General features: G+C 35.8%; 1 long non-coding RNA gene across 3 annotated transcripts in view; it reads right to left on the bottom strand.

Moving 5' to 3' along the window:
* LOC143227255 (uncharacterized) overlaps positions 1-14,689 on the bottom strand; it is a 53,563-nt gene that overhangs the window by 14,219 nt on the left and 24,655 nt on the right. For 2 of the 3 annotated variants that reach the window (XR_013014965.1, XR_013014967.1), the window contains exon 2: positions 6,423-6,506. The exons of the other annotated variant lie outside the window; for it this stretch is intronic. This is a non-coding gene — a long non-coding RNA (uncharacterized LOC143227255). The remainder of the gene's footprint in view (positions 1-6,422; positions 6,507-14,689) is intronic. 3 annotated transcript variants of the gene reach the window in all.

Raw genomic sequence — 14,689 nt, 5'->3', positions numbered from 1 at the left:
TTTTTGCATTTACTGTAATACTTACGCAAATAAGCAAGCGTTAGTAATTCAAAATGGGTGTGTGTTTTCTTTAGCAAAGTCACATCAGGTTATCTGTTGAGCCCACCGAGGGGAATCGAACCCCTGATTTTAGCGTTGTAAATCCGTAGACTTACCGCTATACTAGCGGGGGGCTAAAATATAGGATAGTGAGAGGATATTGTTGTTTTGAATTAATCACAAAGCTACTCAATGGGCTATCTGTGCTCTGCTCACCACGGGTATCGAAACCCGGTTTTTAGCGTTGTAAGTCCGCAGACATAACGCTGATCCACTGGGGGGCAGTATTCAAAATGGAATACGTTACTGGATTTTCCATTATCTTTTCTACATCTACTGCGATAGTTACATCAGATAACAAATAAAGGTTATTTAAAATAGATCGTGTTGGTGGATTTTCCATGTCTCTTTTCTACATCTACTGCGATAGTTACATCAGATAACAAATAAAAGTTATTTAAAATAAATCGTGTTGGTGGATTTTCAATGTCTCTTTTCTACATCTACTGCGATAGGTACATCAGATAAGGACAGAATTAAAAATTTTTCTTATGTGTTTGAGAATACCAAAATAAAATTTACTTTAGTACAATTAATTATAATTATGTGACGTTCTTTCATGATGATTCAAAAGTGTGAAGTGAAGGTGGTGCTCTGTCTATCATCAATCTTTTGGTAAACCAAGGCTTGAAGAAAGGTAACAACGGCTTGTGATTCTAACTCATAATTTTGACATCACATTCACGAAAACCATCAGTTAAATACTTTTAATCTTGATTGTTAAATGACTAAGAAGTAATTGTTTCACTAAATCTTAATGATTTACTAATGCCCTTAGTAACTCAGCGGTAACTTTGAAAACTTCTAAAGCTAAAAACCAGGGTTTGATACCCGTGGTAGACACAGAATAGATAGCCCACTGTCTGGCTTTGCGCTTGACTTGAAGCAAACAAAATGAAGTAAGAAGAAATATACAAGAAATATCGAAGTTGTGAAAATGTATTTCGTGTTTAGCACATTAAAAGATTTTTGCAACACAATTCGTTAAATTTACTTCCAAGTTACATTGTTTGGTAAAGCAATGAAAAAAAAACCAGAGAACACAATATGTAAATGACAACGTAAACATTAAAATGCAGTGTGTCAATATTGATATTTGAAATATAATACGATGTCAGTAGAACTACAAAAATAAAAGAGTGCCAATAGGAATGTAAAATTATGGAGTACAATATCGATAATGTAAAAATTAATAGAGTATGAATGACAATGTAAAAAAAGGAGAATACAATACCAATAGCAACCTAAAAATAAAAGAAACGTGAATCCTAAAACTGATCAACTCAACCCGAAAATATTTTAAAACACATATAACATCGATGATTCATTACATAAAAAACTTACATTCACTTTTATTTCTATAATTCATCAAGCAGTGTTTCTACAAAGTAGGTAAGATCAGGGTTTATCTTCCAGAATTAGTGCTTGGGTGGATGAGGTTATTTGATGACTGGTGTGGTGTGGGCATTACAGTGTCAAAGATACAGCGTTCCTATAAAATGGATAAGTCTAGTTGTATCCCTCAAAGACACCCTTACAAATATGTTTAAAATGGTAGAGTTTTAAAGGTGCCTAGCCCCTTTATCCCAAAGGATAAATCACTTAAATTTACAAAACATCTAGTGGAGAGATTTAGTTTATGAGTGAAAGCGTTCTACCCACCCATACAGACATATACTGCACTATGAAAAAATTTTAAAAAATAAAACGTCCTTGGATTTTTCTGTAATACGTTGTATAAAGGTAATTAAGACTTTTGTTTCATCAGGCATTTTATCTTGCATCCCAAAGTTCGTCAACTGGCAATCACTTGCCAGGTTTTAGTACGCAGGCGCAGATGGTTTCTGAAACCTATCGCTTTATATTGGCTATTTAATACACCGATTACATTGAAATATTGATTTCTGCCATTTCTAGAGGTCGCCACAGTGTAAATTAAATATAAACATCAAGCTGCGGTTAATTTATGAGAGTAATGATTTCCGATGACAGGTTTAATATCATTTAAATGTTGTAATGGAAAATGAAATTACTAATAACAGTTAGAGATATCATAATTACACGTCTCCCGGTGCAAAAAGTTTTGCTTAAAAGTTAGTTTGATTTCTCGTCATATCTTTCCAATTAATCGTAGAAGAGATGTTGAAAGAGACAGCTCATTACGCTAACAATCAGACAACGTCTGAGTTTCTTTTGGAACGTTTTACACAGAAAGCACTCCTAATAGCCAAAGTTGACATAATTAAACATTTCACTGTAATGTAGATCTTTAAGGGAGGGATTCTACCTACTAATAAGTGAGCGATGTTATCGTGGACGTAGGACTGTAAATCAAATGAGTAGATTGTTAACATGATTTTCACAATGAGAAAATGGTGGTTATGTTGTATTCAGCTATATCAAAACAAAACCCTAACCTAACCTTTACTAAAAAACGCTGTATTTTCTTGGTGTTTGTAAATGTTAGAGAACATAAGGATCCGAGAAAAAACAACAACAACAAAAACGTGTGGATTATAGTACGTTATTATTACCACACAAAACTTATTAGTGGATATAAAATAATAAAACTTTTTTCAGATACAGGATTTAGATTTTGAACTATGTCAGTTCTCATAAATTCAGCAAAATCATTGGTTAGAAATGCCACCCAATAAGACTCTATGCTCTGTTAAAGAGTTAATCCTGTAAGTTAGAGGACCAGGCATGGTTTAGTTTATAGTGTACTCGAGCTGTTAATATGAGAGTTCGGGCCGGCATGGCCAGATGGTTAAGGCACTCGATTCGTAATCCGAGGCTCACGAGTTCGAATCCTCGTCACACCAAACATGTTCGCCCTTTCAGTTGTGGGGCGTTGTATTGTTTCGGTCAAGCCGACTATTCGTTGGTAAAAGAGTAACCCAAGAGTTGGTGGTGGGTGGTGATGACTAGCTGCCTTCCCTCTAGTCTTACACTGCTAAATTAGGGATGGCTCTTGTAGCTTTGCGCGAAATTCAAAAATAAACTAATCAGCCAAGGAGACGATTTATATCAGATGGCCACCACCTTAATGTAACAGTCTAAACACTCAGAAACGAATTATCTATATTCTGCTTATTGCTTGTATCGAAAAATGATTTTTAGAGTTATAGTCCCTCTAACCTACCACTGAGCCCACTTGTAAAAACAAACGAAAGAAAACAGTGGATTTTCAAACGTAAACGGGTTTTGCGTTGTTTTAAATTTAGCACAAAGCCCCATGAGAGCTATCTGCGCTAGCTGTCCCTAATTTAGCAGTGAAAGACACGTAGTCGTCACCACCCACCGCCAATTCTTGGGCTACCCTGCTAGTAACGAATAGCTGAATTGACCGTGGCATTATAACACCGTATGGCTGTAAGGAGTAAGCATGTTTGGTGACAAAGGATTATAACTCGCAGATTGCGAGTCAGCACCATAAAACACCTGGCCAAATGTAATCGTATTAACGCAATAATATAAGCTATTAGGTATGTTACTGTCATTAAACACTACAATTTGTATTTACGTAGCCTAAGTACATTCATACTACAAACTGTATGGGCTTCGCCTACGTAATATGATCTTACATCAATTCCCTTGTAACAGTTACACCTCATACATCAACAACTTTCTTAGAAAAATACGTCCAAATCAGTTATTAATATGCAATTAAAATTTTATTGGGAAGTGATTGTAACAAACTTCATAACATGGTTGTCACTCTTCAGATACACACAAGTTTAACAGAAACTTAAAAACACTAGCTTTCTTCGCTATGGTCTACAATTTTTGAAAACTATATATATCTATACATATAAAACTATGCGCGCAGGTAATTAATTTAATGATAATTCTAGAATCGACACACAAACAGCGGAAGTTAAGTTAAAATAGTGCAACAGAGAGGAATTAACCGGTAACCATATGAGAACATTACAGGTTAGGCTTAACTGGGTAAAAGTAACAGAAATTTGTTATGTAGTTGGAACAAAAGAATAACATTGTTGAAAGTATATACGAAATGTCACTTATTCTTCGACGTGTTTCTTTTTTTTTTATGAATTTTACACCTCTGGTAATATAATTAGATATTACGTGATTTGTCGTTATACACGATGGCCCGCAAGTCCCTACCCATCCATATGTTATTATGTTATGTTTAATTACACATGTATTATAAATGTGTTTCTTTTTTTTCAGATAAATATGGCCGATGTAAGCCCATTTACACTTGAAGAGCGTAGTTTGACAAGTACGTAGGTATATTATGCAGCGAGAATGAGGGATAGCACACAGATACACTGGATACATAAGATATATGGATGGGTAGGGTCTTACGGGCTACCCTGTATAACCGATGTGGCAAAATATTGGTTAAATAGTGAATAAAATAATAACAGTAATAACTGGAATATGTGCTATTCTCACATCTGATGGAAATGAATTATGTCGCGCCAAGTGCAAGGGCGAATTTAAGCCTAAATACCCGGTCAGCTAAAAACAAAAGAGGGGGGGGGGGAAGAGGTTGGCGGGCTCTATTCATACCAGTATTATGTATGAAGTGAAAGTAAATAGGGGCTCCACCTAAAGGGGTCCATTTACCTTTAGATGGCCGTTAGATACGCCCCTGGCCGAGTGCATCATTACGACTGTAATGAAAAACATGTTTTCCGTACAATTCCACGAATGAAATTTGCTTTATTGTAATAAGAAACATAACTATGCCTTGCACGAGCATACACGGCATGTTTTACAAAAATAATCACTAGAAATGAATGATATGTAGAGCACTACAAGAGGATATTTTATTATTATAGGTGGGGTTGGGTTTTTATTATCAGTTCTAACAACAAGTCGTAAGAATATCAATTTGTTTGTCGGATTCAAAATTTCGTGCTAAGGCAGAACATATGTATACCTATTCGTACCTAATTCTTAACTGAAAACCTAGAGAGTACATAAATTGGCAACAGTTTTTTATCCAATCATTTTCTTTTATCTGGGACTGGCCCATAAATGTGTGGTTTTGTGAATGATAAAAATAGATGTTTTAATACCCCACAGGTGTACCGCTGACTATCGACAGTGTTTTTGGCAATGGTGATATTTTCCACTTTACTTGTGTTTTTTAAGTTTATTAAGGGCTATAAGGCTTTTTAATTCTATTTAAGGTTTTACCAGCTTTTTAAAGTTTCTTTAGTTTTAATGTTCACATTTTACAACGAATTTTACTTTTCTTTAACCGTTTGTTTGGTGCAATACACCAATACACCAATAAACGGTAAACGAAACCAAAACAACTAGGCAACAGCACCCACTTGTCTGACTGAATAGCCTGGCACGGCCAGGTGGGTTAAGGCATTCGACTCGTAATCTAAGGATCGCGGGTTCGAATCCTCGTCGCACCTACTCGCCCTTTCAGCCATAGGGGCGTTATAAAGTGACGGTCAGTCCCACTATTCGCTGATAAAAGAGTAGCCCAAGAGTTGGCGGTGGATGGTGATGACTAGCTGCCTTCTCTCTCGTCTTACATTGCTAAATTAGCGACTGCTAGCGCAGATAGCCCTCGTGTATCTTTGCGCAAATTCAAAAACAAAACAAACAAACTAATCGAATAAGGGTTTATGATTGCTACTCTTATATCGCACCCACGACACGGAAAGTGTAGAGCGGAAGTAGGCAATAATTTTTCACAGGGGGCAGCACTCCACGAATTTTGGTAAGTCATCGCGAGCAGCACATTTCTACTTCATTAATTAAATAACCTGACACCGATTGTATAAAGGCCCCATTATGTTCTTTCTGCAATTATCTGGAGTCATGGACTGGTTTTAATGGAACAGTTAGGTTGACAATACAGAACCAGCGTTCGTAATGGTGAGAATGAACGAGTTAAATTTATTGTTAAGTCGTAAACACAGCTTTACACGTGGTTGGTTATGCTAATCAAATCTGGGAAAATTAGACTTTATTATGTTATGTTAGGGCACAAGGCGTTTCAGCAAAAATCTCACCCTGTTATTGAAAAACAAATAAATCTATGATAAGCCTGTACGCAGAATGTTTTAAAGGGTAGTTCTAATTTGTGAGATTAAGAGCCAACACACATATTTTGCTGAGCACAGTCAGTATTCAACACGTGTTAATGTTACCGTGGACTGGGGACATGCCCTCTCAGAAAATTTGTAAAAATCAGATGCTATGAGATTAAATCTCAAAGCAATTTTGCATGAAATATAAGTTATACAATTGCACGGATGTTCACATATAATCCACAAACATTTAACACATGAAATACCATAAGCATCAGCGCTATAATTCACCTATAACTACAACTTGTTACATCACACGTACGTGTGTGATGATGACGTTGTGGTTGTTAAACAGCTATCATAGTAGCAGAAACACTATAAAAGAAACAAACGAAAGACACAAGTGTTATTTTAGAATGAAAAAAATCATAAAAAAATTAAATTATGACACAGCAATGAGATAAAACAACGGCAAAACATAGCTACATTACTTTGTTACTTGTGCACATGTATACTTTTTAACGGTCCTTTATTCGGACCTGTACGCTTTACAACAAAAAATGATGATTAGTAAGTTCTTCTTCTCCGTATCCGATAATCAAATTATAGGGGGCACCACTGACTAATTTTTTCAAAACTTAAGCGTCATCTATCATTTAACTTATCTCACACGTGATGCCGTATCCATGATTAGAACACTCTGGCACCCAATTATCATTATAATTATTCGCAGTCACTGTTTGGTTGTTATGATTAATGTTTATTTTCCTTTTCTTTTGTTGGATTTCGAGGCTTACGTATTTAGTTTACCATACTGACAACAAAATACACATGAGCCGCCATCCCAACATTGGTATTCTTGCAACTTAATAAGCACTACTGACGTACCTTCAATTTGAAAGTACGTTAATCTGCAATCATCAAATACACACCGAGACACGTGCTGGATTAGTCATCTTATCTGCTACTTCGTGCTAACCAGTATAGTAAATGATGCACTTTGTGTTTCTACAAGGTTTCATTCTATCACAGTTAGGCTTAACTGCTGATCCGCATCACGACAGAATTGAATGCAGTTTGCTGCCAGCGGCTAAACGTGCCATTCTTTTCTCTTTTGATGGTTTGAGTAACTTTGTATAAAAGTCTTTGTTCATAGCGTATAATAATCACAAGAGCTAAAAGACATTAAGCCCAAAAAATGTTAAAATAAAATTAGTTACCTGACTAAAATCTCTTATACTTTCTAGGCAAAAAGGACTAAGCAATTTGGCATCTGTCTTTGCGTGTGTTGACCACGTTATAAATTATGCGTAGTCGTTTTGTAATTTTAAACTAGATAAAAGTCTTAATTTATGTATATTTTGACCTACGTAAAGAGATTATCTTCATTTCGATACTTCAGCATTCTCTGCTCGGAGGAAGCAGTCTCAGATAAACACACATTTTTTTCTCTAAATACTGCGTAAAGAATGTTATTTAAATAATTTGGCTTATAAGTACATAATAATAGACAAACTATCTGAAACAAACCATTCATCTCACAAACATGTCTAATTATACACTGCACAACAAAGTTTTTGCTTCTTGAACACTGTTGGGTGTTCTTTATAGATTTTTGGCTGCTGATCACGAAAATCACATCCAAATTTGCCCATCACGTACCGTTTCATCGAAATCTTCAGTTTTACCAGGACATTGTTACAATGGAAAAACGATATCAGGGCAACTGAAATCCGTCAATGCTTGCTGAATACTGTTAGAAACTGCAACATGATGCACCGGACATTGAATACAAACGAAAATCAGGAGCAAAACACGTTTAATTATGTTGAACTTAATAGCGTATTAGAAACATAAACGCAATTAAATACGTTATTGCCGGTAAACAGTTAACTGTCTATTTCTCAGAGTTCCTACGTGATGAAGCAAAACCAAAACTATATTTGTGCATACCCACCAAGTCCCTGTCACAATCAGCAAAAACTTTTCAAAACAATTGTTGTGCAGTGTTATCACTTGAAGCAGCGTCCTATGCTTCACTGGATGTCTTCTCATGCTCAATAAAAACAGTATTTAACGATTAATTACTACTTGAAGTATAGTCCTTGACAGGGGCGTAGAATTTTTACACCCGATGGGGGGGGGGATAATTTTTGCAACCACTTATGTAAACTGTTCAATTTGCAAATTGGTAATCTCTGATTACATGAGCCTGAAAGCTGTAAACATGCAGTCACAGAGTAATCTTGTTGCCATAATACTTGGATGTATACTTAGGCCTACTGACTGATACTTACGAACTATCGCTTAGACCGAAAAGCTTAGAAGCACGCCTATATTAAAGATGTACATTACCAAACTGTAGTGGGAAATGATTGTATGCACCATACCCCCCAACTAAAATGAAGGGGGGATGTATACCCCCATCCCTCCAGGATCTACACCCCTGCTCCTTGATTTTTAGTGGCTTTCATACTTTCATAGGAGAGTTTCATTGTTGATTTTAATAAGATGTTGAATAATCATATATAAATTAAAGAATGGCTAACCCTAAAGTCACCCACAGGCTCGAAGTGCGAAGCACTTTGTTACGACAAAATGTCGTAAACCATAAACCTTTGAATCATAGTCTGGGCATGTTAAACAATATCACGTCCTTGGCGTTTAGATATATTCTGATTAAGACTTTTGCTTCGTAAAGAAATACAAAAAGAATATAAGCATTAAAATGAATAAAGAAAATTAGAAAAACTCTACTGATATGTTCCTTTTTTACTATTTTTTTATTTGGTCATTTAGACACGAAATTAGCAGATTTGATGGTTTAATTAGTCTCGACTAAAAACAGTTTGTTTTTTAATTTCGCGCAAAGCTACTCGGGGGCTATCTGCGCCAGCCGTCCCTAATTTAGCAGTGTAAGACTAGAAGGAAAGCAGCTAGTCAACACCACCCACTGCCAACTCTTGGGCTACTCTTTTACTAACGAATAGTGGGATTGACCGTCACATTATAGCGTCCCTACGGTTGAAGGAGCGAGCATGTGACGGGGATTTGAACCTGCGACCTTCAGATTACGAGTCGAGTGCCTTAACCACCTGGCCATGCCGAGCCTCCTTGTACATGCAGTAGATATAATGGGTGAAACATCTTTTCGTATAATCTCGACTCGGGATCAAGTAGTCCAACTAACACAGAAATAAATGTATTCAAGTACCTTTGCGAAAAAAAATGTTGTATTTGGTAAAGTTCGTAAGTTCAACACCGTCAACAATAAGAAAAGGTTTGAGCAAAACTGAACCAGTTTTTTTCAGAGATATGACACTGGTTAAGTCCACGCAAAAACAAAGTTTAAAATGCCTTAAAAGAATAACGAAGACAACTCTATTAGCAGTTTAACACAATAACAAACACGCGATGTTTCAACAAGGATCTGTGACCGTTAGAAACGAATAGCAAACATCAGTATATCGTCGTAAAGAAGCACAAGCAGGAATCAAGACTTGTCAATATCGTGGTAACAAAGACACACACACATACAAACAGAAATCGACGTTTTTGCCATACACTATTATGACTGATTCGCTTAAATAAGTTGTTACAGTTGCAAGTAACTTACCGTACCGCATACAAGCACCGCCTATACGTGATATGTGTAAACAAATTAAAGGAATACAAGTCCAGTATATATAGTATTGACGTTAAACACGTATAGATATCATTGCACAGAATCTATTTGTTTGTTTGTTTTTTTAAGTTCGCACAAAGCTACACGAGGGCTATCTACGCTAGCCGTCCCTAATTTAACAGTGACTAGACTAGAGAATAGAGAGAAAGCGGTTAGTCGTTACCATCGACCGCCGATTCTTGGGCTACTCTTTTAAACAACGAATAGTGGGATTGAACGCACATTACAACGCCCCCCCCGGGTGAAAGGGCAAACATGTTAGGTGGGACAGAGATTCGAATCCACAACCCTCAGATTGTAAGTCAAGCTCCTAACTATCTAGCCATGACAGACTTTATTGGTAGTCACAGTAGTTTCGTATTAATTTCCCTTGTTTTTCAATACCAAAATTACTCATGCAAATATTTACAGAGAAAATCTACAAAAAGTAAAATGTGCAACTTAATTAAAGAAGCCAACATTTGCGGGCGAATGAAACATGTCTCCGCCATGCAATCCCAACATGTCCAATTTTGACAAGAGAAAAATCGAAAACTTTCTATATGTTTTCTTAGGAGTTGCAAGAAGGTATCTTTATACCAAATCCCCAGTAAGTTGATTGTCATAGTTTACAGAAACCGTAAACTGCATTTTCCTTCCTAAACAATAGGGAATATTCAATAGCCGCAGTTATAGTTAGGTTAGTTTTTAAACCGGCCGAGCGCTGCAGCAATAAGCTGAAGGTTTGTACTTAAATAGACTCAAAGCCATTCTATGAGCCGCTACGTCGAAACTAAAATTCCCGAGCCATTCTTCTAGCTTCTATCCCGTGGCTAAAAATTGAGAAAAAGACACAAATTCTAATTTTTTTTTAAATATTTCTCTGTTTGGGACCTGCAAAGAGTATCTCTGTAGCAAATTCCATGTAAAGCAAAGTGATCGAAATAAGACTAAATAATTGACCAAATTTATACAAATGTAGGTTTATTCAACCTTTTGGCCTCCCAAAAAATGACCAAAAATGGGCATATCCCAAATTTTTGTACTATATGTACTGACGTATAAACATTATCTTTGTACAAATTCTATATAAATGGCTGAAATGCGGCGGAGCAATTGTCAGAAAATCCTAAAATGCTTTTTTGTTTTGCATCTTGATCCCTATATAATTAATAAAAATGGGCAAGTCAACAATTTTCGTTTGTAAATGTGTGGAACCTGTAGACAAGTATCTTTATACAAAATCCCATGCAAGTTGGTCAAATTATGGCTGAGTTATTGAACAAAAACGTCAAAATTACGTTGCTGTTTTTTTGTGAACTTTGAACCCCCTAAAGTTATTATAAATGGGCAAATCAAGTTGTTTTTTTTTTTAAAGTCAATGTGTTAGGCGCACGAAAAGTTATATTTGTACCACTTTTCAATTCGATTGCTATAAATATAATTGCACAGGAGCCCAAAATATATATTTTTGCATTGTTTGATTTTGGACTCCATATAACCCTGAGAAAGGCTTAAATCAATGGAATGAAAAACAGTCTGAACGTATTGGACCAACGTATTATAAGACAATCCGTCGAAAAATGACGGAATGGCGATCGATTGAAAAGTGTTTGAAAGAATAAAAAGAAATAATACAAAAACAGCATGTTTCTCTGGAGACATATTGAGTGAAGTCACAGTATTTTCGAATTAATCTTCCTTATTTTTGAATACGAAGATTACTTCCTTTTCTTCAACAATGTAAGCATTTCAGAGTCATTAGGCTTCGTATTTACCTTATGTTAGTTTCCTTGTTTTTTTAGTTATAGTTCTGAAATTTGTGAGTATTTAAAGAACAAAGAGCAGCAAAACAACGAAGTTCAACGGTAGCAAGGCCCAGCATGGTCAAATGGTTAGGACACTAGACTTGTAAGCTGAAGGCTGCGGGTTCGAATCCCCGTCATATTAAACATGTTCGTCCTTTCAGCCGCGGGAACGTTATGTGTGTCGGTCAGTTCCACTATTAGTTGGTAAAAGAGTAGCCAAAAAGTTGGCGGTGGGTAGTGATGACTAGTTGTCTTACACTGCTAAATTAAGGAGGGCTAGCACAGTTATCCCTCGTGTAGTTTTGCCTGAAAATTCAAAAAACAACCAAATACTACTTACAAAATAATTAAAACATTAAGAAACTAACAGTCCAACGTGTCCTAGCACTGTGCTAGTGTTTGGACAAAGTTGAAACAACGCATAGTGTTCTTACACCATGTTAGTATTTTGACCATTAAAATGACACAATGTGCTCTTCCTCTATATAGATGTTGTTATGACTTTGGTAAAATATCACATATAGAAGTTAAATTAATCTGTATGACACTAATGTTCCTTTTTCTTTGTGAGTACTGTTTAAAACTAACCACAAGTGTCTTAGGTTTCCTGGTCTCAGTACCTTCTTCGTATACAAGAAGGAGAGGATTAAGAAATAAAAAAAACAACATTTTATCAGCGTTTACCCGGTAAAGGGATACTATGTGATAAAAGCCAATAAAACATTACTCGTTTAAATCGTTGGCATTATAAAAAATATCCTATTCTTAGCAGTATACACAAAAATAAGGCTTACCTTGAAGGTAGCCGCTTATAACAATGTTCAAATGTTCCATGTTACAGAACCTTACAAATTTAAGAGAAGATGCTCGTCCTTAAGCCTACAACGTCTCGCATCTTCACAACCTCTTCACTTTCTGCGCATGCTTTTTTTTATAACCGAACCTACGCATTTTATATGGTTTGAACTTAATCCGAATGAATTACGTTAACAGCTTTCTTATTGACGTACAATAAAATCTTCAGTAAATTCATACGGTTTGTTTGTTATACAATATTTTTTGTGCAAAGCTACAAAACGATTATCCAAGCATAATTTGGAAGTGAAAGATAAGAGGTGATAAATTTAAGCAACAACGTCCATTGCCACTTTATGTCTAATCAGTAATAATTTGACTGTCACTTTTATAACACAGCCAAGGCTCCAAAGTGCATAGAGCGTGTTTTTTTTTTTTGTGACAACGAGACGTGAACATCGAACCCTAGACTATGCAGTCTGGCCATGCTAGCCTCTTAGCTACATCCAGCCCCTTTTTTTCTTGACGGGCTTAACAACAAAACCAATAAACAATAATTCTTTTTTGTAAGTAGAGAACTAAACATAATTCAAAATGCTATCAGTTTCCTTTATCCAGTGAATTTAATAGTATTTTTAAGTAAATAAAGGTACAACTTACTCGAAAATATTACCTATTTTACCGATCTATATAACTACTCACAATCTTTATTAACTATGGAAACAAAGTATTGAAAATATCGCCCGTTCTAACTTCCAATGTAATTAATCCTGAATTATGAGTTAGGAATTATAGAAACAAAGTAATGAAAATATTACTCTAATTGTTTATCTATATAGCGAATCCTTGATGACGAGAAACCCTCTTGAATTAAAAATGTATATCATAGCGGCTGATATGGGTATTAACACTTTTACTAATAAAGCAGAGAACAACGTTTCGACCTTCCTAGGTCATCCTAAGTTCTCTGCCTTATTAGTAAAAGTGTTAATACCCATACCAGCCGTTATGAAATACATTTTTATATAGCGAATCGTTAATCGTGTTTAATTACGTTGTTTATCAAACATAGGAACAAAGTAGTCGACAACATTTCTTGTATCAGTTGAAGTTGATATACTGTTGGTAATTCCTGATACATTCAAATTATATGTAAATCTTTTAACTCGTTCCACACAATTTAACTATAAATTATCCATGGAAAAAATGTTTAATGGTTCTTTAGTCCCCACAGTAGGTTATCAGTGAATGAAAGGTCGTGTGAATAACAACTCTTCTATAGAAGCAGAAAGGTTTATAAAGTAAACCTAATTCTGAAAATTTATAAAACCTTTCTTTTCAAACTTAGTAGCACATTTCAGATTCTATTGACAAATATGCTGTTGCAAGACATTGGTTATTATTGAATATTTTGAGTTACAAACTATTATTTTAGCAAAGTAATATATACAGAGGGTTGAGTACGTTATAATGAAATTATTTTGAATATATAGATCAGCATGGCATGTGAAAACCTCAGCCTCGATGAGGTAACAGTGGTACGGCATACAACAGAAGTACATTTTGATATGATGTGGCGTTTCGTAATCGGTGATGTGATGCCACCATGAATTGGTTGCTTTGGGAAGGATTTAAGATAACAACCCTTTCCAACACAAAGTAGTCATACACTCAGATCATAAAAACGTCTTCCACGTCGGAGGATTTAAACTTCCAAGATGAGAATATTTCTTTTACTTGATGATATTGGAAAACAATGGAATATTAGTTACCTTGAGGCACCAGGACCATCCATAAAATGACTTGCAACAAGTCATACCCCAGCTGGGGTAAGCCAAGTGGAACATTTTGAAACAGGTGAGCATTAAAGTACACAAAAGTTAATGGCAAAAACCATCAACATAACCCAGGGACTGTACGTCACATAATCAAGAGACGAGGGCAACATGGTATGGACTCATCAAGATAAGGCTTTCAGTAATACCTCCAATTAAATCAGATGTATACTTCAAGCAACAGGAAAATGAAATAGGTATTCACACTATTCCATACAAAACCAAAACGGCAAATTCGCTGGATTTCTCCACGACGAACTGCTTAAATGGGTGCTGGGAAACTATTATCCTCGTACACTAGATGAATTATTGAAAGCTAACAAGGCGTAATGGTGTGCTTTGGTCACGACAATTTTACTACGGAACCTTTTGCAATATAAACCATACAGCGGGAATATTATCAAATACTCAGTCGTTAGTGAGCATAGCCGGATCCAGACACGGTGAGCTGTGTTG

Source organism: Tachypleus tridentatus, chromosome 9 (assembly GCF_004210375.1).
Source record: "Tachypleus tridentatus isolate NWPU-2018 chromosome 9, ASM421037v1, whole genome shotgun sequence".
In the NCBI taxonomy this organism is placed as follows: Eukaryota; Metazoa; Arthropoda; class Merostomata; order Xiphosura; family Limulidae; genus Tachypleus; species Tachypleus tridentatus.
The sequence above is the reverse complement of the archived record's forward strand: the minus strand, read 5'-3'. Positions and strand labels throughout refer to the sequence as shown.